This window comes from Aethalodelphis obliquidens, unplaced genomic scaffold (genome assembly GCF_003676395.1).
Source record: "Aethalodelphis obliquidens isolate GAN/ISIS:26980383/991018 unplaced genomic scaffold, ASM367639v1 scaffold23, whole genome shotgun sequence".
Taxonomy (NCBI): Eukaryota; Metazoa; Chordata; class Mammalia; order Artiodactyla; family Delphinidae; genus Aethalodelphis; species Aethalodelphis obliquidens.
Window position 1 is genome coordinate 18,201,132 of NW_020837967.1, and position 24,782 is coordinate 18,225,913.

Consider the following 24,782-nt stretch of genomic DNA (forward strand, 5'->3'; position numbering starts at 1 on the left):
CTCCCCCAAGTGTACAGTGAAGTTTTCTTGAGACTACATGATGTGTAATATCACAACAGATTGAATGCACACACAGATTTGGGAATCCAGCTGTCTTCTATGGAAGAAGACATAAAAGCAAGTTACAAAAATGTAAAATAGTGCTTTTCTTCGCACTCTATATTTCTTTATCAGTATAGTTAATTTTCATTACAATATTATTTATAGTGACATGTAATGGTATCATTATTTCAAAATTAATTAATATATAGGTTTTTTTAAAAAAATCTTCAGTTTTAATTTCTAAAATGGTAACTATTAAGGGATATAACCCATACAGACAAAAGCTCTTTGAGGCCCCCCAAAATTTTTTTAAAAGTGTAAAATTTTCTTAAGACCGAACTTTGAGGAACACTGATCTACAACAATACTGAGCTGCTTTTACAGAGTTCAATGACTGTATCACTGAGGTATTCTGGCCAGTTTGGAACATTGGTCAGATTAAATATGGACAGGCATGAATTTCAAGACCTTACTTCAAGAGTGAGGTAGTCAGACAGCCAATAAATCAGAAGAACACAGTGTAGTGGCTAAGAGTTTGGACTCTGAGGCCAGACTACCTGGGTTTGAATCTTACCTCTACTAACTTCCTGGTTGTGTGGTCTGTGCATTTTTCTTATCTATAAAAAAAATCGTAGATATGTCTTACAGTTGTGAAAATTAAATGATTTAATATATGAGAAGCACTTAAAACAGTGCCTAGCACATATAAACACTATATAAATGTTAATTATTGTTGTTGTTACCGTTATTAGTTTCTGCAGGCATAATTTGCACTTCCTGAAAAAAAGCAGGAACAGGAAAGAGTCTTACGGGGCTACATCATAGTAAGAAGGGCCAGTAGACAACTAATAAACGCACAAATAATAACAAATATTATTGGAAGTAATGCTAAGGGCTGTGAATAAGATAACAGTATTGGGATGCAGAATTACCAGGAGGCAGATGTCTCCTTTTAGCTGGAATGATCAGGGAAGACTTCTGAAAAAAGAATTTTTTTTTTTTTTTTTTTGCGGTACGCGGCCTCTCACTGTTGTGGCCTCTCCCGTTGTGGAGCACAGGCTCCGGACGCGCGGGCTCAGTGGCCATGGCTCACGGGCCCAGCCGCTCCACAGCATGTGGGATCCTCCCGGACCGGGGCACGAACCCATGTCCCCTGCATCGGCAGGTGGACTCTCAACCACAGCACCACCAGGGAAGCCCTGCTTTTGAAAATTTAACATTTGAATAGAGACTGGAATTATGAGCAAGGAGGAAACCACATGAAGATCATTAAGAGAATAATTATACAAGGAAAGGTGAGCATCAGAGGCCCTAGAGTGGGAACGGCACTGACATGTTCAAGAGGCAGCTTTTAAGGTAATTGTTGCTAAAACAATAAATTCTGGGAAGAATGGAAGGAGATGGGGTTAGTACCATGGTACAAATTAAATATTTTCCTGCATTCTGTGGAAAACTGTTACTGGGTATTGAATGTGGAATGACTGGAAGGGAAGTCTGTAGGGTGGAGGATGACTTTACAGGTGAAGGGGGAGGTGAACAAAGGCAAGGAGGCTGGTTAAGAGGCTGTGGCTTAGAGACGACGGTGGCTTGATCTGAAGTTGTAATAGTAGGGACGGTGAAGTGGTCACATTTTATCGTATGTTTTGAAAGTAGAACCAGTAGGATATATTAGGTTGGCCAAAAGGTTTGTTCGTTTTTTTCCATAAGATGGCTCTAGTAGTACTTAGTTGTCTTTAACTTCATTGGAAACAATTTTGTTAGATTGTATGTAACAGCTGTCATATCAGTGTGCATTTAAAACCAGCTGTCATATCAGTGTGCATTTAAAAAAAGACGTATCAAAATTGGTGAATTTTTGTGTAGCCATTTTAATATTGAAGGTGGAAGAAAGAAAGCAACATTTTCGGTATATTATGCTTTATTATTTCAAGAAAGGTAAAAACGCAACTGAAACGCAAAAAAAAAGATTTGTGCAGTGTATGGAGAAGGTGCTGTGACTGATCAAACGTGTCAAAAGTGGTTTGTGAAGTTTCATGCTGGAGATTTCTCTCTGAACGATGCACCACGCACGGTCAGGTAGACCAGTTGAAGTTGATAGCGATCAAATCGAGACATTAACTGAGAACAATCAAGGTTATACCACGCGGGAGGTCGCCAGCATACTCAACATATCCAAATGAAGCGTGGAAAATCACTTGCACCAGCTTAGTTATGTTCATCGCTTTGATGTTTGTGTTCCTCATAAGTTAAGCGAAAAAAACCTTCTTGACCGTATTTCCACATGCGATGCTCCACTTAAATGTAATGAAAACGTTCCATTTTTATTATATTTATTTTTTGAAAACATTCAATTTTTAAAACAAATTGTGACAGGCAATGAAAAGTAGATACTGTATAATAATGTGGAATGGAAGAGATCGTGGGGCAGGTGAAATGAACCACCACCAACCACACCAAAGGCCGGTCTTTATCCAAAGAAGGTGAAATTGTGTATACAGTGGGATTGGAAGGGAGTCCTCTCTTATGAGCTCCTTCTGGAAAACCAAACAATTAATTCCAACAAGTACTGCTCCCAATTAGACCAACTGAAAGCAGCACTCGACGAAAAGCATCCAGAATTAGTCAATAGAAAACACGTAATCTTCCATCAGGATAACGCAAGACTGCATGTTTGATGACCAGGCAAAAACTCTTACAGCTTAGCTGGGAAGTTCTGATTTACCGCTGTATTCACCGGACATTGCACCTTTGGATTTCCATTTATTTAGGTCTTTACAATATTCTCTTAATGGAAAAAATTTCAATTCCCTGGAAGACTATAAAAGGCACCTGGCACAGTTCTTTGCTCAAAAAGATAAAAAGTTTTGGGAAGATGGAATTATGAAGTTGCCTGAAAAATGGCAGAAGGTAGTGGAACAAAAGGGTGAATACATTGTTCAATAAAGTTCTTGGTGAAAATGAAAGATGTGTCTTTTATTTTTACTTAAAAACCGAAGGTACTTTTTGGCCAACCCAATAATAAAAGGATTAAATATAAGTGTAGAGGAAAGAGAGAAATCAGGAATGATTTCTAGCTTTTGGACTTAAATACTGAATGAATAATAATATTGTTTATTGAGATGGGGAGTTTGGGAATAAAAGAAATTTTAATAGAAAATCAGTAGTTTTGTTTGGACTATGTTGATTCTGTGACATCAAAAAAGAATTTCAAGTAAGCAAGTGTACAAATGAATTTGAGATGCATGAGAGAAGCCCAGGCTACACTTCACATTACAGAGTCTTAGATTACTTAGAAAGAAGTATAACATATAAAAGAATGGTAAGGACAGGATTCTGGGCAAGCCAGTATTTAATAGTAGAGGACAATTATCCAGCATATGGGTTGAGAGGAGCAACCAATAAATTATAAAGAAAACGAGGAGGGTATGGTGTCTGGGACTCCAGCAGATCAAAGTGGCACTTTCAAAGGAATGTCTATAATTAATACTACCAAAAGCAACTGAGATGAGGACAAAGAATAGACCATTGACTTTGTCAAATATTAATGATTTTGTTAAAGTTTCTTTGAGTAGAATGGTGAGGACAAAGGCCCAACTGTAGTGATTAGAAGGTGGTTAAGTGAAAACAGAAACTTCACACAATTCTTTTGCAAAATTTGGGGCTGTAAATCGGGAGATTGCAGGAGCTAGACACGAGGTCTTAGAAGACTTTCTTAAATGTGAGAGTGAGGAAAGAACAGGTGATAATGGGTAGTGAAAAGAATCGACAAATTTGAAGTCTCAGTGAAAATGCTGGAATGGTTATAGTACAATAAATGCTCTGAAATAAAAGGTGAGAGTCCAAGACTGTCTTCATATTTGAAATCAAGGTTTCAGAAGCAATGCAGTCATTGGTCATGACCAGATCTGGATCCTTGTGAGATCCTTGGCATCATGAGAGACGAGGTGGAGAAAAAGTTCACTGAGGATACGGAGTTTAAGGACCTGAGGGGCCAGAGTTTTAGATGAGTCATATATCTGGATGTCTGAGATCACCAAGCTTCCGGGAAGGGGAAGACAGGGGCTGAGAGATGGTAGAACACACTGACGAGGAGAGGAAATGATAAAGACTGGCACCACACACTTCAAAGGAGCTTCTGTTTCTGAAAGGCCAGAAGACTCTGGAAGTAACGAACAGAAGCAGGGATCCTATCAACTCCACAAGCACATCTTGAAGCATGAGGGAAGAAAAGAAGAAAAAGCTTTTATTTCCTAGGACTTGAAGGGAAGGAGTGTCCTCAGGGGACAACTAAGTTTCCATTGGAATAATAAACAGAAGTGAATGCTTAGAGGAACAGAATTTGCTTTTAACAGACCAAGAGAACTAAGTGGAAGATTTGGGGAGGAAGGTCTGGGAGTTTGGATAGAACACATGATTTACACAAGGAATTGGGAACATGAATCTACATGATGACAATTCATCTGAGAGTCTTGTTTTTCTGACAATGACTGAGGAGTGGAGAGATGCGAGGAATGATGGGTTTCATCCTGGAAGTCTTTGAGCTAAAATGATTGAGAACTCAGGGAACCTGGAGAGAGGTGGATCCAGAGCACATGGCAATTGAGTGTCTCGGCGGGGGTGGGGGGGGGCGGGCACTGTCTAACCAGCAGGAAGTCTGGAAGTCAGGGGGCTTCCCTGGACACGCAAGCTGAAAATGTCGAGGCTGCTGGTCTTGCTGCCAGACAGGTTTTCAGCACCTGAAGGATGAGAAACTCAGGGCAACTGGTCTGGAACAGAGACCATTACTGAGACATTTGGGGTTTGAGAGCTGTACAGTAATGTCAATGTCTCATCTGGGGAATTTCAGGAAGGCAGTGCTTTTCCAAATGTTTGGGTATAAAAATAAAATCTGGGGATATAATTATGATCCTTGTTCTATAGACAGTGAGGCTACTGTTAAACCACTTCAACAAATTCTACTTCAATATTCTGGGTAAGTTCTCAACCAACAAATCCAAATCTTAGAATCTCAGATAGTTATGTGCTTAGATGGTTAATATCATTGCTGCTACTATGACACTATTTGTAGTTTGAAGTAAATGTCTTTTCCTCTGTTTCTCTCAGGAACATTTTGGTGAGAAGTATCCTTTCCTTTCCTTTCTCAATTTTAAGATGTCAGTGGAACAGTATTAGCTCCTCTATGTAGAGGACCTGAGACTCCCGGGAGGGAAGTGAGAGGCAGATGACACAAATTCCCAACTGGTAAAGACCAGCAGCCGTGGGCCAGGTTGAAGGGAAAGAACGAGCTCTTCTGCCACTTGAAAGGTTCTAAGAACGTGCATCTTAGTAGACACTGCAAATAGGAATCCGGGGTTTTCTGAGCAAAAGGAGTAAGTGGAGGATTCACACCCATTTTTTCTAAGTCGAGGTTTGGAGACAGGGAAGCAAGAAGCCCTGATCCAGACTGCAGACTCTGATCAGTATTCACCACTGAATGTGTGCGGTGGTGGCAACAATGAATCAAGCTTCCAGGCTGGGGACAGGTTGGTTTTGGAGGTCCCACTGTTTTAGTAGCCTTCTCAGTTTAAGCTCTCGCCCCTGTACTTTCCTCAACTAAGAGTTTCAGTAGTCTTTCCGTCGTTACCCCAGGGGACTTGCTTGGCAAAGCTAACAAATCAGGCTGCTTTTACAAATCAACAACAAGGCCTGCTAGGTTTCTGCCTCTGCCCAGGGCTGCCAGGTTCCTAACAAGCACCAGGAGATGGAAGGAGGCAGATGGCAGGAAGCACACTTGGCCCTTGCCCTAGAGAAAGAAGGATTGCGAGGCCGCTGCTTGCTATACAACGCCTTCCTCCCTTCTTTTCCGAGGAAAATAAACCAAGTAGCCCTGAGGGGAATTGAAACATACCTTAACAAAACAGAGTTGGTGCATGAAGAAATACATTTAAACTGCATTTTCTGTTGGAAAGCAAGCACTGGAGAAATATCCTTTTTACTCTCGTCTATCCTCTGCTTCCAAATGAAGGAAATAAGAAAATGTCAGGAAGAATACAGAGCTGATCTCTACAGATTGGGCTGGGTTAGAGTCCAGTGTGTTCCGTGAGCAGCTTAATCAATAGTCCCAAAGACTCCTTGACTACTCTGTATCTCACATTGTATCATTTTCCATCTCAAGGCCAAGTTCTAAGATGTCAGTCTATGTCTGCCTAATTGACTGTGCTCAGGAACCTCTGACACTGAGAATTACTGCTAGTCTAGTCCAATGAAAATGAAGAATTATATTGCTCACAAGGCATTAAAAAAAGAATTAAAATATACTTTAAAAACCTAAAACTAAATTTTAGGTAATATTTTCTGATGATCTTGGTAGTTTGAAGTGAATCAGTTACCAGGCATAGACCTAAGTATTATTTTACATACCAGTATTTGGGATTGCGGGCATTTGGATAGGATTTACATTTTTCACTAATATTTTTATGGACCTAGTGGATCATCTAAGAGTTTTAAACAGCGTTAAGGGCTACTATCATGCAAATATTTTAAAACTGGATTTTTTTCAAGGTCCAAGTAGCAGAAGGAAGTGAAGATTAAGGAAAAGGAAAAGGGTGTTTCAGTAGGAGTCAATTGGATAGTAAGAATGGACTGAAAAGTAAAGTGCAGAATTTGAAATGATATTTAGCATCCCTAGCTTATTCCAACACTTGCATAATGATCCAATATACTCATTGTAATAACCTATGCTTAGTATTAAAGAGATAATCATCACATACGATTGTAAAGATCTTTCAATTTGAACAACATGAGATGAGTATTCAAACCAGTGAGAGGCCCGCGTACCGCAAAAAAAAAAAAAGGAATTATGAGACCTATATAGCTCTGATTGCCTAACCTGTCTGCCCAGCAGAATCACCTGGCAAATTAAAAAAGTGTTCCTGAACCTCCCCACGACCTTCAGTTTGGGCACCTAGGAACCTCATTAATTCAGCGCTCCCCAGAAGATTCTGCTAAGCACTCACATTTGAGAAACATTCCAGCATAGAATTCCGATCTTCCTCTTGCTTCTGACTGGGAGCCTATCTGCAGGTCAGGACTGGCATTGTAGCACGTGACCTGTACAGTTACATGGACTCAGTCCTAGGAGGAACTCACATGCAGTTCAATGCGGGGGGCCGGGGGGTGGGTCGCCATCTTGAAATTCTTAATAATTTTTGAACAAAAGGCAGAGCATTTCCATTTTGCATTGGGTGCACATACTATGTAGCCAGTCTTGCCCCTTGTGTTTTTCTCATCAGCAGAATCACTCTTGAAAGAAGCAACCAAAGGGTCCTAGGAAAGGATTAGTCCAGGAGACTCTGAAAGCTCTACTAACCCAGACTGTTACTAATACACCCACACTTTAATATAACAATTCTCCCACACTGGTGGGATTCAGGGTGTCTCATCTCAAGGAAGGAAGGTGGCTCCTGCCCCAGCTGAGAGTTCCGATTGTGTTTGACTCTCTGCAGTCTCCATTGCCCTGTGTCACCATCTTGTTCCACCTCCCAGAAGACGCTCCTAAGATCCCTGTGGTCAGTCTTCCTTCTCTGGAGAGTTCCTCACAGCAGGACATGTATTCCTGTCAGTTGCTCCTGCCTCCCTTCATGAGAAGAGTGATAAATTCTTTGTCAGTATGTGTTTTGCAAATATTTTTGCCAGTTAATATCTTAATTTTTCATTTTTGTAAATGTGTCTCATAGAAACAAAATTTTTATTTTAATAAACTTTATCATTTCATTGATTTCCTTTTTGTTAGGTCCGTTATAAGAACTCTTTTGCTAACCAATGCCACATAGATTTTATGCTATATATTCCACTAGAAATGTAATAACTTGGACTCTGACATTTAGGTCAACCAACAATTTTGATTTATTTTTTGTGCATAGTGTGAGTTAAGAGTCAATGTTCATTTTATCCACACAGATATACAATAATTCTAGCAACATTTCTTGGAAAATATATCTTTTCCAACTTGAATTATCTTGGCACTTTCTAAAAAATCAATTGTTCACTTAATGGTGAGTCTATTTCTGGATTGTCTATACTGTTTACACTATTCTATTGATCTATATGCCTATCTTTATGTCTATTCTTACCGTCTTGATTACTGAAGCTTTATAGTAAGTTTTGAAATCGTATAAGATAAATCCTCCAATCATGTCCTTCTATTTCAAAACTACTTTGGCTGTTTTATATATATATATATATATACACATTTTTTTTTCCATGTACGTTTTAACATTATCTTGTCAATTTCTTCCAAAATCCTGTTGAGATTTGATTGGGTGGGACTTCCCTGGTGACGCAGTGGTTAGGAATCCGCCTTCCAATGCAGGGGACAGGGGTTTGATCCCTGGTCCGGGAAGGTCCCAAATGCCGCGGAGCAACTAAGCCCGTGTGCCACAACTACTGAGTCTGCGCTCTAGAGCCCAAGAGCCAGAACTACTAGATCCTACATGCATGCCGCAACTAAGAGTTCGCATGCCACAACTAAGGAGCTGGCAAGCTGCAACTAAGGAGCCTGTGAGCCACAACTAAGGAGACTGCCTGCCGCAACTAAGACCCCACAACTAAGGAGACTGCCTGCCACAACTAAATAAATTTTTAAAAAAAGAATTAAATGCTCTCATTATTTAAAAAGAAAGATTTGATTGGGTAATATTAGCCTCATAAAGTAAGCTGACATATTCCCTTATTCTCTCTTTTTGAATAGTTTGTGTAAGAATGATAGTATTTATTCCTATAATATTTCTGGACTTCAACAATTTTTTATTGAAAAGTTATTTTTTTTAATTGGAGTATAGTTGATTTACAATGTTGTGTTAGTTTCAGGTGTTCATCAAAGTTATTCAGTTATACATAGATATATATCTTTTTTTTCAGATTCTTTTCCCTTATAGGTATTAAAAAATATTGAGTATAGTTCCCTATGCTATTCAGTAGGTCTTTGTTGGTTATCTATTTTATATATACTAGTGTGTATATGTTATGTCCCAAACTCCTAATTTATCTCCCCACCCTTTCCCCTTTGGTAACCATAAGTTGCTTTTTTGTTTTTTGGCGGCACTCGGGATCTTAGTTCCCCTACCAGGGATTGAACCCATGCCCCTGCAGTGGAAACGAGGAGTCTTAACCACTGGACCGCCAGGGAAGTCCCCATAAGTTTGTTTCGTATATCTGTGGGTCTATTTCTGTTTTGTATATAACTTCATTTGTATCTTTTTTTTTTTAGATTCCACATATAATGATATATGATATTTGTCTTTTTCTGTCTGGCTTACTTCACTTAATATGATAATCTCTAGATCCAACCACGTTGCTGCAAATGACATTATTTCATTCTTTTTTATGGCTGAGTAATATTCCATTGTATAAATATACCACATTTTCTTTATCCATTCATCTGTCGATGGACATTTAGGTTGCTTCCATGTCTTGGATATTGTAAATAGTGCTGCTGTGAACATAGGTGTGCATGTATCTTTTCGAATTATGATTTTCTCTGAATATATGCCCACGAGTGGAATTGCTCGATCATATGGTAACTTTAATTTTAGTTTTTTAAGGACCCTCCATACTGTTTTCCATAATGACTGCACCAATTTTCATTCCCACCAACAGTGTAGGAGGATTTCTTTTTCTCCACACCCTTTCCAGCATTTATTATTTGTAGACTTTTTGATGATGGCCATTCTGACTGGTGTGAAGTGGTACCTCACTGTAGTTTTGATTTGCATTTCTCTAATAATTAGCGATGTTGAGCATCTTTTCATGTGTCTTTTGGCCATCTGTATGTCTTCTTTTTGATTATAAATTAAATGTTTTAAATCACTAGAAGACTATTCAAGTTCATTTTTTTGTTTCTTCTTGAGTCAGTTTTATTATATAGCCTTTTTCAAGTAATTGTCCATTTAATGTAGGCAGTCAAAATTATTGGCAAGAGTTTTTTTTAATAATATTTTCACATTTTTGTATATCTGCAGGATCTATAGTGATGTTTCCTATGTCATTTCTGATCTTGACAATATGTGCCTTCTCTATTTTTTACTTAACCAGTTAAGCTAGAAGCTTATCAATTTTATTGATTCTCTCAAAGGACCAGCTTTGGTTTCACTGATTTTTCTCTTTTGTTTTTTCCTTTTTTAAATTTCATTGATTTTTACTATTATAAAATATTATATTTATTATTTCCTTCTATCTACTTAATTGGGTTTAATTGTTATTTTAGTCTAATTTTATAAAATCAATCCAGATCATTGACTTGAAATCATTATTTTTTTCTAATATATGCACTGCATTTAAATAATAGGCTTTACCCCAAGCACTGTTTTGACTGTGTCCTAAAATTTTTGCTGTAATTCCATTCAATTCAAAATATTCTCTAACTTCCTTTTTGATTTTTTACTTTGACCCATGGAATATTTATAAGTGTGTTGTTGAATTTTCAAATATTTGGGGTTTCCTCATTATCTTATTTTGGTAAATTTTTAATGCAATTGCATTTTGGTTAGAGGTTATACCTGAATGATTTCAATCTTTTTATTTATTTTATTTATTTTTTTTTTAAATTTTTTGGCCGCGCCTCACATCATGTGGGATCTTAGTTCCCCAACCAGGGATCAAACCCATGGCCCCTGCAGTGGAAGTGTGGAGTCTTAACCAATGACACCAGGGAAGTCCCTCAATCTTTTTAAAACAATGGAGTTTTTATGACCCTGCATATGATCTAGTCTGATAAATATTTTATGTGCCCTTAAAAGGTATGTGTAATCTGCATGTATCATGTTTTATATTGTGCAGGTATCATGTTTTATAAACATAAATTGTCAGTGTTGTTGATTAGATGGTTCAGATCCTCTATATCTTTCTTATTTTTTCCCCTAATTTGACCACAAATTTCTGAGAGGAGGGGTTTATTCTCTTTAGTGCATTGAATAGTGGCCCCCAAAAGAGATGTTAACTCAGAACCTTAGAATGTAACCTTATTTGAAATAAAGGTCTTTGTAGATATAATTAAGGTAAGGCTTTTGAGATAAGATTATCCTAGATTAGAATGGGACCTAAAACCAATGATAGACGTCTTTGTAAGAGACAGAAAAGGAGAACACATACACAGCTGGCAGAGGCCATGTGAAGATGGAGGCAAAGACTGGAATTATGCTTCCACAAGCCAAGGAATGCCAGGGACCACCAGAAGCCAGGAAAGGCAAGTGAATATTTCTCCCCTAGAGCCTGCAGAGGAATCATGGTTCAGCTGAAACCATGACTTCAGATGTCTAAACTCCAGAACTGTAAGAAAATAAATTTAGGTTGTTTTAAGCTACAAAATTTGTGGTGATTTGTTCTAGAAGCCCTAAGAAACTAACACACTCTCCATCTATGATTGTGGAATTTTCTATTTCTGTGTTCAATTCTGTCAATTTTTGCTATTTGTATTTTGCAACTCTTTTAATGATTGCATAGATACTTAATGATTGTTATGTCTTCTTGTTTAATTAACCACTTTTTATTAGGAAATGTTTTATCTCTATTAATACTTTTCATATTAAAAATGTAATTTTTTTTCTGATTTCTATATAGCTACTCCTACACACATAAGCTTACTATTGGCATGGTAAATATTTCCCATGCATTTACAGTCAACTATTTGTGTCTTGTAATTTAAAGTTTGCTGTCTTATGGACAACATATACTTGGGTCTTGTTTTACTTAAATACCTTTAAAATTTGTGGTATTTTATTGAAAAATTTAGTCCATTAACATTTAATGTAGTCATTCATACCATTAGGTTTAGGTGTATAATTTCAATATCTGTTTCTTCTATGTCTCTTCTATTTTTATTTCCCCCCATCATGTGTTTTAAGGAATATTTAAATAGCTTTTAGAATTTAATTTAAATTTACTGTTGATTTTCAGCTATACTGCTTTTCAATCTTTAAAAATGTGGTTGGATCATAATATACATCTATAAGTTTTCACCCTCCACTTACAGTAAATATTGTACCAAGTCATTAAAAATATAGAAAGCTTGCCCCAATATTCAAATCTGTACCCCCCCATCCCTTATGTTATAATTACTTTATGTATTACACCGATATACTATATAAACCTCACAAGGCCATGTTGTTGTGTTTGTTTTAAGCTCTTCTACGAAAGTGCTAGGAGGGACAAAAAATTAAAATGTACTGATTGTTTTCTACTTAACCAGATATTTACCATTTCTAATGTTCTTCCTTCTCTTCTGATGATCCAAGATTCTATCTGGTGTGATTTACCTTCAATTTGAGTAATGATTTCTTATAGTGAAGAACTGTTGGCAATGAATTCTCTTAGGTTTTTTTTATCTAAAATTGTCTACTTGTGATTTTTTTTGTTGAAGGATATTTTCAATGTATGTAGACTCTTAAATTTTCAGTTTTTATTTTAAAGTATTGTTCCACTTTTATCTGTTCTCACTGATTTTTAACAAGAAGGTAGCTGTTAGTGAGAGCATTGTTCTCCTGTATATAAAATTTCCCTTTTCTCTTTCTGTTTTTGAGATATTCTGTTTATTTTGACTTTCAGCAATGTGACAACAACGTGTCTCAACCTGGATTTCTTTGTGTTTATTCTGCTTGGTCTTCATTGAGACTCTTATATCTATAAATTTTTGTCTTTCATCAAATTTGGGGTAATAGTAGACATTGTTCCTTTAAATATTTTCTGTTCCATTTTCTCTCTGTGCTGCTTCTGAAATTCTAACTACATGTATATTGAGCTGTGTAGTATTATCTAAAAAGTTCCTGAGGCTCTGTTCATATTTTTTCAGTCACCTTTTCTTCTGTTCTTCACATCTACTGATCAGTATTCAGGTTCACTTACTCCTTCCTCTGAATCTCTGATTGCTGATTATAATTGCATCCAGTGAATTTTTTAGTTCAGATATTGTTTCTTTTCAGTTGTAGTATTTCTGTTTTGTTCTTTTTTATTGTTTCTGTTTCTCTGCTCGGGTATTGTACCTTTTTATACGCTTCAAGCATATGTTACCTTACTTCATTTAGGGTAGTTAAAATGGCTTATTTAAAGTGCTTTTCTGCTAATTCCAGTTTCTTACTCACTGCAGTGTTGGAATAGGTGGATTTTCTTTTCTCTTGAAAATGTGTTCTATTTTCTTGGTTCTTTGCATGTCAGTAATTTCCTTTCTTTCTTTCTATCTTTCCTTTTTTTTTTTTTTGCCACGCCACATGGCTTGTGGGATCTTATTTCCCTGACCATGCATTGAACCCAGGCCCATGGCAGTGAAAGCACCGAGTCCTAACCACTGGACCACCAGGGAATTCCCCCAAGTAATTTTTAATTGCGTCCTACACACTATTAATGTTTAATTGTAGAGAACCTAAATTGTTTGTTTTGGGGTGGGGTTTTTTTGTTTTTTTTTAATATTTATTTATTTATTTGGTTGTGCTGGGTCTTAGTTGCAGAAGGCGGGCTCCTTAGTTGTGGCTCGCCAGCTCCTTAGTTGCGGCATGCAAACTCTTAGTTGCGGCTTGCATGTGGGATCTAGTTCCCTGATCAGGGATGGAACCTGGGCCCCCTGTATCAGGAGCACGGAGTCTTACCCCCTGCGCCACCAGGGAAGCCCCTGTTTTGGGGTTTTTTGATAAATGTTTTAGTTTTTGTTTCAACAGACAATTAACTTTGCAGGATTTGAATAGCAAACTCTATTTCTTGGGCAGCAGCTCTAGTGTCAATTCAAATCTTTTATGTTTAGTTGAAATACTTTAGTCTTTTCTGCAAATATGTGACTCAGGAGACAACCATAAATATGGGTAGACCAAATTATGGGATTCTTTCTACAGATCTTTTTCTTCCATTATTTCCTCACTCTCTTAAGCCATCATGGTTTCCCAGGCTATATTTTTTTCTGAGGCTTCTTCTGATGCGTTCAGAAGAATGTATATTTCCCATTGTGTCTTACCACTCAAGTGCACTTAGCTCCAGGCGAAAAGCCACAGCTGGGAGCTTATTTCATCCCCATCTCTTCCTCCCTTCCATCAGAGTCTATCTAGTTCTGATCATTCTTCATTGTCTTCAGATTTTTTTTTTATTATGTCTGCATTTTATGGTTGTTTTCTTTAGGGAAGGGGTTTTGTTAGGGCTTTAGACCATCAACACCAAAAGCAGAAGTCCACATATAATTTATCTTGGATTGAGCCCTTTTTACAGGTTAAGCAATATGTACTATATATATAGCAGCATATTTAACACAGACCATATTTCTGTAGTACAGGTAGATTAATCCCATTTTCTGGATGAGGAAACTGAGTCTCAGGTAAAGCAACTTGCTGAATACCATACATTTAATAAGAGTTGGAGATGGATTTGAAACCCTAGTTCTCTGAATCCACTGTTCATGTCCTCAAATTTCACTGTGATGTGCTGGCCAATATTCTAGCTGGTGCACTATTGTAAGGAAATGTTATTCAGTATTTGGTACATATGTACAGCAACAGAGTAAAAAGCTATGATTCTTCTTTATAATGATAGAACTTGAGGTTGCAAGTGAAGTAACTTTGCTCTTTTATATTTTGGCTGGAGATTGGTTTCCTATAAAATTTCAGAAGGAAAGCATATTTCCATTGGTTTATATGAAGTGATAATGAGACAATTTTTATTCTGTTAGGGGAAAAAATTTAATTATGCAGGAATTCTCTATATCGTAACCATAGCTAAATTTGCCCATGTCTGAAGAGAGCAATTATGGACTGTCATTGTTCTCTTTTGCATACATTATTTCCCTACAGACAAGAAAGAAGACGGGCAGAGCCAAGCGATGTCCTCACCCTCAATAGAGAAAAGTTCTTAACTAGCCAGTACTTCTCAGTGTTCTTGAACCTGCATTAGTATGCAAATAGTTAACTAGTTCATCCGCAAGGCTGAGTCAGGAAGGACCTGAAACAGAAGGGTTAAGTCATGGTGAATTACAGGAGTCAGGCAACAGAGCAAAAATATTGTGAGTAAAGCTTCCTGAAGGCATATGTTATACATGGACCTTATGACTAAATGATTTAAACAAAATGATTCATTTTGTCGAAACAGTTCATCATTCCTGACTCCCCTGTTCACAAAAGCTATTAGATGTGGTGATAATGAGAAATTTCCTTCCGCATATTTGCTTATCTCAAGAAGTTACTTGTGTTGGTAAAAATGAGGAGCAGCATCATTAAGTAAGAAGGAATAATATTCAGCATAAATACAGTTTTATGAAAGATGCCAAATAAAAGCTATTCCAGATGAAATCTATTTAAACTTATAATAAGTTAATTAATGTAAGTAGTAAATGCAATTATAAGAAATGCTGGAGTGTTGCGAATAATTTCTAGTTTAAGATGACATATGGTAATGTTTTTGCTGTAGTACAGGTTTATTTTTTTAACAGATTGGAAGTTTGGCAGGAATATCAATGAGCTTCTCTCTCAGCCCCGACCCCCTGCACACATACACATTTTCCTTCTTGGCAGCACTGCTACCAAATCTCAAACTCTACGACAAAATTAGTGTTTTATTTTGAAGAATATCTGGGTCTCCAAGGTCTACACTTGAACCTGGATGATGGGCTTATACTAAACATTTTCCTTCATCTCTTAAGTAAAACCCTCTAAAGAATATTCATTTTTATCATTCTCCCTGATCATCTGTTAATGTTGCATTTTCATAGCAGATAAAGTGAGAATCTCAGGGTCGCTGTTCTCACCATAAGACAATGTAGATGCTCATTCAATTTTATTATTATTATGTTTTCAGTCCACAAAGGAGATTCAGGTATCAGCTTATTTTAATCACACAATGTTCAGAGATGCTGGTGTCAATTTTTTAGACTTATCACCAGTAAACATAGCAAATCCACCTGCTTTGTCTACTATTGTGAGTTCTAGTTTTTGGTTTACATAACATAACTCATATATAAAGAAAACAATATATATTGCAAAAGGGTTTATATACATTCAGTCCAATAATAACACAAGCAACCCCATATCTACCACCTGGTTTGAGAATTAGAATATGTTGAATTGTGTGACCCCCCTCCCCTGAGATTACCATTATCCCAAGTTTTGTGCCTATTTTCTTGCTTTTTAAAGAAATAATTTTACCACCCTAAATATACTTTTTTTTTTTTTTTTTTTGCGGTATGCGGGCCTCTCACTGTTGTGGCCTCTCCCACTGCGGAGCACAGGCTCCGGACGCGCAGGCCCAGCGGCCACAGCTCACGGGACCAGCCGCTCCGCGGCATGTGGGATCCTTCCGGACCAGGGCACGAACCCGCGTCCCTTGCATCAGCAGGCAGACTCCCAACCACTGCGCCACCAGGGAAGCCCATACATATATTTTAAAACAGTTCAATTTTGCACAGTTTTGAACTTTATATAAGTGAATGAGTTGCTAATATTCTTCTGTAACTTGCTGAAGAATATTAAAGTAATATTTAAGGTTTTTAAAGCTATTTTCATAAAAGGATTGGCATTTAATTGCTATTTCCCATATTAACTCTGGTTTGGGTTTTGTGGTTGTGCAAACCTCATAAAATGAGTGGAGTTATGATTCCTCTTTTATTTTTTCTTCTCTATTTTAAGGTTTGGCTAAGATTTAACAATGCATTTCTCACATATTTGATGAACACATAAAATCAGTTAAGCTTGCTCTTTCCTGGGGAAAAACTATTTAACAATTAATTCAATTTCTGTATTATGGGACATTTTAATTTATTTCATATTGAGTCAGTTTTGGTAATTTATATTTTACCTGAGACATTTATTTTCTTCTAAGTTTTAAAATTTATTACCATAAAGTTTGTACATGATTTCTTGTTTTTAATCTGTTGTATCTACAGTTAGGTCCCTCTTTTTTATCTCCTAATGTTATTTATATTGCCTACTCTCCAGTTTTATTTTGATCTTACTAGATTTCTATCAATTTTATTAGTCTTTTTAAAGAATAAATTTAGCTTCTTTTGAAGTTTTGTACTCTATTTCCTTAACATCTATTTATTTTTAAATTTGTCTTCTGTGTCTTTGTGCTATATTTGTTGTAATTTTTCTAATTTTTTTGTTTCCTAGCTCATTAATTTTCTACCTTTCCTCTTCTTTCTGATAAGATTTTGTCTGAAAGCTTCTTTCTAATACTGTAAGCTTTAACATATTAATTACTTCATTTAGTTGCCATAGTAATTTACTTTATTATGAGTTTGTTTAAAATGTTTTTAAATTTTCAGACATATGAGGTTTTTAAAAGTTATCTCTTTATTATGGATTTCTAAATTAATTATGTATGTTAATGAGTTTTTAAGACTTATAACCTAGCACAAGACTGATTTTAAAAATGAAGCATGGGGGGCTTCCCTGGTGGCGCAGTGGTTGAGAGTCCGCCTGCCGATGCAGGGGACATGGGTTCGTGCCCCGGTCTGGGAAGATCCCACGTGCCGCAGAGTGGCTGGGCCCGTGAGCCATGGCCACTGAGCCTGCGCGTCCGGAGCCTGTGTTCCGCAACGGGAGAGGCCACAACAGTGAGAGGCCTGTGTACCGCACAAAAAAAAGAAGCATGGGGAATTCCCTGGCGGTCCAGAGGTTAGGACTCTGTGCTTCCACTTCAGGGGGCAGAGGTTGGATCCCTGGCTGGGGAACTAAAATCCTGAATGCTGTGGGGAGTGGCCAAAAAAAAATAATATAAAAAAAATGAAGCATGAAAAGAGTATCTATCATCATGTAACAAGTATGATATTCTTTTTTTCAAATATTGATTTATTTATTCATTTGGCTACACTGGGTCTTAGTTGCAGCATGCTGGATCTTTGTTGCCACATGCAGGATCTTCACTGTGGCATGAGAGAGGTTTTTAGTTGCAGCATGTGGGATCTTTAGTTGCAGCATGTGCGCAGAGTCTTAGCCACTGGACCACAAGGGAAGTCCCAAGTATGATATTCTAAACAGGATTATTATAGGATTATTATTATTTACATATTTATTCATTCAAGTATTCTGTAACTTTCTCATTTGGGGTTTGCTTGAATTACCAATTAGATATACCAAACTTAAAGATGTATTACAAACTCACTTTAAGATGCTGAATTTTTCCTTATTGTTTTTAGTTCCCTAATGTTTGCCTTGTATAATTTAAGAAATTATATTAGGTACATACAGATTTTAAGTTATCTTCCTAGTGTAATTTATCATGTGTGTTGGACATACTTATATCTAATAATGTTTTTGCTTCAAAGCCTATTTTGTCTAATATTAAAATATCTATTTAGCTTCCTTGTATGTGATATTTGCCTATTATTTTTGTGTAATTACCTGTCATTTTCTTTCAATCATAATATACTTCTTATTTTAGTTGTGTCTTTTATAAAAAACACATAACTCATTTTTGTTATTAACCCACCCAATTTTTAAAAAATTTTAACTAGCAAGCTTAGTTCACAAACATTTATTTCTTTTTTATTTTAATTTCTATTGGTTTTGTTTTTCTGATTTTTCTTTTATCTCTTCTGACATTTTTTTTTGTATTGATTATAAGTTTTATTTCCCAATTCTGAAGCTTCTGGAAAATTCTCCATCTTTTTTACTCCTTAAATTCTACTCCTCTCCCCACATTCTTTCTTCTCTCCTAGAACTCTAGTCAGAATCCTGTTAGACACTTACAGTCTGTTTGTCAAGAACTTTGACCATTCTTCCCTGTTGTACTGTCGGTATGCACATGCTTCTTTCTTAATATCTTCATCTAAATTCTTCAATCCATGAATTTTCTCTTCAGCAGAATCTAATTTTGGTCTGCAATCTAGCTATTGAAATTTAATTTAAATTATGTTCTCACATTCCCAGAACATCTATCTTCTTCTTTTCTAATTTACCTGGTCATTTTTTATTTTTCTCATATACATGTATGGGCTTCCACATCCCTGCTTTATTTCTTTAAACATATCCTATATAGCTATTTTATACCTGTATTCACTAATTGCAGCATCTGCAGCCTTGAGGGGTTCTGTTTGTCTTTTGGCTGTCTCTCCTTAGTGGTATCTTGCTTTCATGTGTCTTGTAATTTTTAATCAGGAGCTTATTTTTGTGTGACTTTGATAAGTGGAATCTTGAAGTGTCTGGGTGGGGTAGTGATACCTATGGAGATAATTTCCCTGTGTTCCTACCTTGCACCTGGCCTACATTAAATATATTTCTAGGCTGGAGGTTTACCAGAGCACATAGGTGGTAACGGTTGGAATCTCAGACCTTTGTGAGAGTAAAACTGTCACTGTGAATTTTCAGAGCAGATATCTAGAATGTTTTTTGTTTTACACCAGAATCAAGGTGAAGATCAACAAATCTTCCTTTGCTTAGAAAATATTTTTCTACCTTGCCCTTCCATTGAGGGTTTAGTTTGCTGAGCCTTCCAATACTATGAGAGTCTTGGTTACAAACCCCCCCACTCCCCCCCTACCCATTATGTGGACCAAGTGTTTGTCTCTTGTTCCCTGTGTGGTCAGTGAAGTGTGCGGCACCTGGTAACAGGAAAAATTCTCACAGCAGAAGTGGTTTCAGTGCCTCATTAGCACACTGATATGCAGCCCCCTCTTTGTTTTGAGACTTGTATGTTTTCCTAACATTTTGAAGTGCTCAGCTATATATTTAAAGTTATCTTTTTGGTATTTTAGTCAGAATTCTTAGATCTTTGGTGGTGGGAATATTTTTCTTTGTGAGTCCCTACTCCATCATTGCTTGAGTGGAAATACAATAAGTATTTATCAATCAGGAGATCCTGAATTTTCATCATGTTTTTCACCGTGAAGATGCCACAGTGCTTTGAAAGAGAAAAAAAAAAACCTTACATTTCCTACAGCTCTGGTGCGTACTAACCACACTGCCTTGCATCCTGCCTTCCTTTTACTCACTTTCCTTTTCCACTTGACTCCACATGATTATATTCAGATATATCAAACTGACACAAAACACACACACACACACACACAATATACTCACCCAACTCCTTCAAAAACTTACATTCGTGTCAGAACAGAGAGAAACCCATTTCTGTTCTTTTACTGACCTATTGTAAGGGCGCCATAGTGACTTTAGATGAGCCAAGAAGCTTTGATTTGAATAATAGCTCTGTCCGTATTGGCTATACAGGAACCTGAGTTTGTGATCCAACCCATATAAGCCTAGGTATCCTTTTCTGGAAAAATGAGGAGTGGAGCTGGTGAAGGAGGCGGTGAGGAGTTGTTCCTTCCTGTCAAGTTCCAGTCATGAAGGGCGGGGGCAACTCTAGGGTCTGCGACCTGGTGTGTGTGTGTAACTGGAGGTTTTGTACTGCACACTTGGAAATTGCTGGGAAGGGGAATTTTAGTTATGCGTTTTTTGGTCATGATAAATAAATAATAAACATAAATTTAAGAAATGAAGAGGAAGACTTAAATAATCTCTGAAACTTTTCAAATATAATAACAACTGAATCTATAAATCTGACATTTGAACAAGCATTGAAGTTTTAAAATCAGGGTTCATATGATCCTACAACTTACATGAGTTTGCTCCTCAATCACCATCTGTTAGTAGAAGCCTTGCTTTAAAAACTAAAAACAGAGTTACCATATGATCATGCAATCCCACTCCTGGGCATATATCCAGAGAAAACTATAATTTAAAAATATACACCCCAAAGTTCATAGCAGCACTATTTACAATAGCCAAGACATGGAAGAAACCTAAATGGATAATATATAATGGAATATTACTCAGCCATAAAAAAGAATGAAATAATGCCATTTGCAGCAACATGGACAGACCTAACAATTATTACACTAGGTTAAGTAAGTCAGATAGAGAAAGACAAATATCATATGATATCACTTATATGCGGAATCTGAAAAAAATACAAATGAACTTATTTACAAAACAGAAATAGACCCACAGACATAGAAAACAAACTTATGGTTACCAAAGGGGAAGGAGAGGGAGGGATAAATTAGCAGAATGGGATTCACATGTACACACTACTATATATAAAACAGATAAACAACAAGGTCCTACTGTATAGCACAGGGAACCATACTCAATATTTTGTAATAATCTATAAGGGAAAAGAATATATATTCACTGTGCTGTACACCTGAAACTAATACAACACTGCAAATCAACTATACTTCAGTTTAAAAAAAAGAAAAGAAAAAATGCAGAAGCCTGGCTGAGTGAGAAGCACCACGTCTCGTGAGCAGAAGTGGTGAAATGGCTATAGCTTTCTGGGCTCCCTTTGTGGCACATCCCAGGGTGAAACGCTTGTGCTCAACTTCAGAAGCTGTTGCCTTGGAAAATGTTATCTAAAACCTTTCACTTACAGGTATCTGCATCTGATTAATCAACTCATAAACACTAAGGCCTAGATTCTGAGTTGGTCATTAATGAATAAATTAATTGTATGAGAATAAATGACAGTCTGTTCAATAGAGTTCTAAGGATCTGAGACAAAAATATTGGTGGAAGGGGAGTGTAAAATGCTTGGACAGGTGAAAACCCAGAAGAGCTGTGCATGGAAATTGTGCCATTTTTTTGCGGACAAACTACCCAGTTTTAATGCTCAGTGTACCCTGGAGCATTTTGGTGATTCATTTTCCCCCGAAGTTGTTGCTAAGTAGAGCCCTCAAATGTCTTCCCCTTGATCGGCTCTCTCCCTTTCATCTCCTGCTCTCCATTAGCTGAATCTCTCCCAGAAGGAAGGCAGGGCTCTGCCAGACCAAGGCCAAGGGCTCTGAGTGCTCAAACAAAGCCTCCAGGTTGTAGCTCCCTCCCAGCTCCTGGGAGGCGCACTCCATCCAACACAACAGCGGCCAAAATGGAAAGTGGGAAAAAACAATCTTCTTTGGCAGGAACAGTAGGGCATGCACTGCCAAGTCTTATGAATTCATGTCAGTGGAGACTGGCATTTCTTGAAATTCTCCAAACAAATAAAAGGGAGAACCTTGCTGCATTTGCATGCAGAACATATTCAGTCCAGACGACTGCTAATTTTCTTCCAAGAGTCAAAACACAAGATCCTGACATCTTGCAGATTAGCCCCTTGTCACATTGTTTTTCTCTGTCCTGTCTCCTATTTATTCCACTGGCAGAGGGGAACCATACTTTACTTTCCTAAGAAGCTACTCTCCTAAAATCGAAGACCAGACTTTGTCATGAATTTACAACAGGGATGTGCTCTAAGACCATCGCAGGAAGAAGGCATTCAGGAAAGCAGGTCTGGGTGGAAAAGCCCTCATTAGTGCGCAAACGCTACTTACTTACCCAAGGCCGGCCTGGGTGTTTTCGTTCCTGCTGATACAGATTTCAGAGATGGACTTCAGTTAATACAGTACCTGGAAAAACACACAGCGAAGTCCAGATGTGCATTGCATACAAGAGAGTATGCATTAACTTTTTACAAAAACGGATAATTAGGACTCAGGTTCACTCTCAGGTTACACACTGGATCTGCTCTACAGAACAAACTGGTCAATCAGCATAAACCCAGGATCCCCGAACCAAGATAAATTAAGCCAAGGTTGAAGAGACAGGTTATAGAAAAAAATTTTTTGAAAGGAAAAATGGTCATAATTATGCTAATTTTAAACAATTGCATTAATAATCAGATAGTCTGAGAAAAGTTCAGGTACCATATAGTGGCCTAATACGGAACTTGTATAGAGAATGACGGACTCTAGAGAATGAAATATATCAAGTAGAAATAATTTCTAGGTCCTCAATGTCCTGTCTTTCATCATTGATGCTAAAACATTTCTACCAAACAGGATAATAGGATAGTTGTTTTAAGATTTTTACTGAAAATATCTTGTTTGTTTCTAATATTTTCACTACTTTCTAATTTGTAACCTACTTCTAAGGTGAATACTACTTACATGCTTATTTTAGAGGTAAAGCATGAATATTTTACTGAGTATGCTTATATATGTACATCACTGAACTAGGTACTATGAGAGGTAATGAAGGATAAGACATGATTTCTAATGTTAATGAGATTAGTACTAATAGAAGAGGGGGGCACATTATGAGTGGCCAGCATCAGAAGAACAATTAATTGGAGGGGATCTGACACAGAGGCCAGTTCAGATGAAGGGCTGGGTGTCGCTAAATGTAAATTATTTCCTTTCTCATAAATCTCACTCTAATCATATATAAAATACGAGAACTGGTTTTAAACTTTAATGAGTGATTGTGTGACTGAACGTGTATATGGAGTTCCCAGAATCTGTGTAACACATTAGTGTGTTATTTTCATAACACTTCCACTAGTGTCCCACATAAGGGGTGGGGGAAATGCCATCAAATATCGCACAGCGCGTCTCCAAACCTTTTAAACCGAGTGTCGTAATCTCTTTTGAAAAGACTTCTTTGAGGCTCATGCCATTCAGCTCTGCTGTTTTCTGTTTCTCCTTGTCACAGTCATTTTTACACGTTAGCTTTCTCTGCGTAACAACTGACCTAAAACTTAGTGGCTTAAAGCAAAACTCATTTACACAACTCATATGTCTGCAGGGCAGCGATTTGGACTGTGCTTACGTGGGGTTTTCTTCTGGTCTCAGCTGGACTCATTTCCTGCTGCGAGGGTGCCTGAGGGATGACTAGACCAGGCCGACCTCAGATGGCACAGGGTATTTCTGCTCCATGTGGACTAGTGCAGCAGACTAGCCGGGGCTGACGGGGGGAGCTGGGAAGAACCAGGAGAAACAAGTGGAAGAAGCAGTCAAGGGTTTTGAGGCCTTGGCTCCACACCATCAACTGCACCACACTCTATACATCCACTGATGCAAGTTATGAGACCGACACAAATTCAAGGGGAAGGGAAGAGATTTCTCTTCTGCCTGGGAAGGTGGGAAGGGCTACAGTCACCAGTGGCATGGATGCAGGGAGAGATGCAGCGTGGGGTCATGTCTGCATCTCTCTTACCTGATCTTCTGGTCCCTCCTCCCCAGTCCCTGAGGAGCCCTTGGAGTCATGGTCCACGTCATCTCCATGTCCATCATCTCCATCCTCTGACTGACTTCAGGATCTCCATCCAGCCTTCTATTTCCCAGGTTCTGAACCTCTTCATCACCAAAGACTCCCACCTCCATGTCCCTTTGCTCATCTGCTGCCTTACCATGCCCTGAACTTCGTCTACACTGGAACAGATCCACCTCGGAAATAGTAGAAGTGAACACTCCATTTCCTGACAAAATCTCAACACTTTGCGCTCCCATGATGACCTGACCCTTTTCCGTGGGCATTCTTGGCCTTTCTTCTGGGCCTTTAAAACTTCTCCCTGTATATCAGTTCCCTTTCTGGTCACCTCCTGTGCTGTTCAATTCTATGCTACATCATTTCAATCACTCTCCTGGTTATATCTTCAAATTCTTTCAAAAATACATCACGGCAGGGACTTCCCTGGTGGCGCAGGGGTTATGAAGCCACCTGACATTGCAGGGGACACGGGTTCGAGCCCTGGTCCGGGAAGATCCCACATGCCGTGGAGCAACTAAGCCCGTGCACCACAACTACTGAGCCCGCGCTCTAGAGCCCGCAAGCCACAACTACTGAGCCCGCATGCTACAACTACTGAAGCCCGCGTGCCTAGAGCCCGTGCTCCACAACAAGAGAAGCCACCAAAATGAGAAGCCTGCACACCGCAACGAAGAGTAGGCCCCGCTCGCCACAGCTAGAGAAAACCCATGCACA

General features: G+C 37.9%; 1 pseudogene; it reads right to left on the reverse strand.

Annotated features, from left to right (window-relative positions):
* LOC113628214 (zinc finger protein DZIP1 pseudogene) overlaps positions 1–24,334 on the reverse strand; it is a 150,892-nt pseudogene extending 126,558 nt beyond the window's left edge.
* Positions 24,335–24,782: the final 448 nt, after the last annotated feature.